A 2,984-nucleotide genomic window follows, 5' to 3' on the forward strand; every position below is an offset into this window, starting at 1 on the left:
GAGTCACTTGATTGGGTCTCAACCTCAACATGGCCAATCTTGTGATTTCGGCACAAGGCAATTTCCAGTGTCACCTCTGTGCCCAGGAGCCGCCCTTTGAAAAGATGACATTCCTCTGGTGTTTTGAAAGGCCAGTTGAAAGGGGTGAATGGGACATCACTTTGACCTCTCAGGTTTTTTTTTTTGCTCAAAACCCCCCACCTGCTAATACTCATCTTCCTTACGTTGCTCTGTTGGAGCCCTTGGTAGATACCCGGTGCTTCTTGGAAAATCAGAGGGGTTGAATGATGTCCTAGATGGTTGCTTGGGCCTGAGCAGTTAATTGCCAGCTCTGAACATTATATCCTGTAGGAACTTCGAAACCATTCAACGTGGAGTCACTTGATTGGGTCTCAACCTCAACATGGCCAGTCTTGTGATTTTGGCACAAGGCAATTTCCAGTGTCACCTCTGTGCCCAGGAACCGCCCTCTGAAAAGAGGACATTGCTCTGGTGTTTTGAAAGGGGTGAATGGGACAGCACTTTGACCTCTCAGGTTTTGGTTTTTTTTTTTGTTCAAAAACCCCCACCTGCTAATACTCATCTTCCTTACGTTGCTCTGTTGGAGACCTTGGTAAATACCTGGTGCTTCTGGGAAAATGAGAAGGGTTGAGTGATGTCCTAGATGGTTGCTTGGGCCTGAGCAGCTAATTGCCAGCTCTGAACATTGTACCCTGTAGGAACTTCGAAACCATTCAACATGGAGTCACTTGATTGGGTCTCAACCTCAACATGGCCAGTCTTGTGATTTCGGCACAAGGCAATTTCCAGTGTCACCTCGGTGCCTCCATTACGAAGGAGACGTTCTTGTTATCCATGAGTGATGGGGCACTATGACTCCCACTGTCACCAATGATGGGGCACTATGACTCCCACTGTCACCAATGATGGGACACGATTCCTCCCACTGTCACCAATGCCTGGACACTATTCCTCCATCCACTGACTACAAATTTTATGTCATGTTTTTTACTCCCACTTTCACTGGGACATTTTCTACTCCCTAAAGTCTGAAGGACAGTAAGCTGGCCCTTCATTTAGAAAGTTTGGAGACCCCTGGCATAGAGGACAATCCCCCGAGTACAGGAAAGGTGATCATGAATATTGCAAGGAAATGTCTATAATGAAGAGAGAAGAATATTTTCCAGACAGACACAGTCAGTGATACATGAGGGTCTCTACCTCAACATGGCCAGTCTTGTGATTTCGGCACAAGGCAATTTCCAGTGTCACCTCTGTGCTTCCATTACGAAGGAGATGTTCTGGTTATCCATGAGTGAAGAGCAGGGTATGCCATTTGCCGTGGTAGCCAGAATTTGTCCCGCCCTGCTAATCAGTACCTCACCATCCTTCCACCTGAAAACAGGGCCGCCACGAGTATTAGAATAAGCACCAGTAAAAGTAAAAACACACCACCTATTACAATCATCTTGACCTTCCGCCTCTTCTCCTCTTGCACGTCACAGAAGAAAAGTCCATCCGATTCTCGCTCCAACAACACGGCAAAGGCATCGGCTGTGTTCAGCATGGCATTGACGTGGGCTATCTTACACGTCAGCTCGGCCTTCGCCTTTTCCAACCGGTGCATTCCAGAAAGGGTCTTCTCCCACTTTGCGGTCAATGTCTCCATCGTATCCTTCAGCCTCTCCTTTTTTAAATCAAAGGCGGAGTAGATGGTTATCATTTGATGCCCAACGTGCTTTATCGAAGATGAGCAGTCTTCACAGATGCACGTTTTATGCTGCCAGCAATATCGGTCCAGGGTCCGGTTGTGTTCGGAGCATGTTTGGTGCAACACAAAGCGGTTGACGTCAACCAGGACATGGTCTGTTGACTTACTGTGGAGCCTCAGATGCTGAAGACATAGAGAGACGCCACACAGGAGACACGTCTTCACAGCAAGGACCAGTGAGCCGGCACATGAGATGCAGTAGACCACCGAGGACTTTGGTGCCCTCTCCGTAGAGCGGAGATGTTGGGCGATGTTACTTAACTGTGTGTTTCTTTTAAGCTGAGGATATTTGCGGTTTCCATTCCCACACTGTGGACAGGCATAGAAGCCGCTGGAGGCCTGTGACGCCAGCGCCTTTTTTATACAGATCCGGCAAAAATTGTGGCCGCAGTCTAAGGTTACGGGATCTGCAAAATTCCCCAGGCAGAGAGAGCAGCAGAACAACCCGTTCAGATCGGAATACGCCATCGCGAAGGTGCAGAAGTGGAAAGTGAACGTGTCCCTTCCTTTGCAGAAACAGGTCCGACCTGTGTTCATAGCACACACCCCCAACTGCGGGCAAAGTCCAGATACTGTGTACGTGGAGAGGACGAGAAAGAAGAGATTTATCTCCTTCAATTGCTGACGCAGCAATAACTAGTAACAGGTTGGCCTAGATGGGTTGGTCATACCCTCCCCTGCAAGAACATCAGTTTATACAACCTCCCTACATGGAGTAGCAGCCATGCAGCAGGCGTGGGAGAGAGGTGAGAGAAACAAAGCATGAGACGGGAAGAGGAGCTGTGTGGCGACCATAGGGTCAGAATCCAGCCACTGCCACCAATATGTGACGACCATAGAGTCTGAATCCAGCCACTGCCACCAATATGTGATGACCAAAGAGTCAGAATCCAGCCACTGCCACCAATATGTGACGACCATAGAGTCAGACTCCAGCCACTGCCACCAATATGTGATGACCATAGAGTCAGACTCCAGCCACTGCCACCAATATGTGATGACCATAAAGTCAGACTCCAGCCACTGCCACCAATATGAACAAAAACAAACAAGGGCGCCCTCATCATGCATTACCATGGTACACCACGTATTTATTGAAAAAATATAGATATTTTATATAGATATATACTCACAAACCAAAGGAGAATAAAAACAGAGCAGGTAGTCCAAAATATCAGTCCAATGGAATACTGTGCCCTTTGTAGGGATAGGC

This window comes from Staurois parvus, unplaced genomic scaffold, assembly GCF_062004578.1.
Source record: "Staurois parvus isolate SC_StPar_1 unplaced genomic scaffold, SC_StPar_1.0 ptg002913l, whole genome shotgun sequence".
Lineage (NCBI taxonomy): Eukaryota > Metazoa > Chordata > Amphibia > Anura > Ranidae > Staurois > Staurois parvus.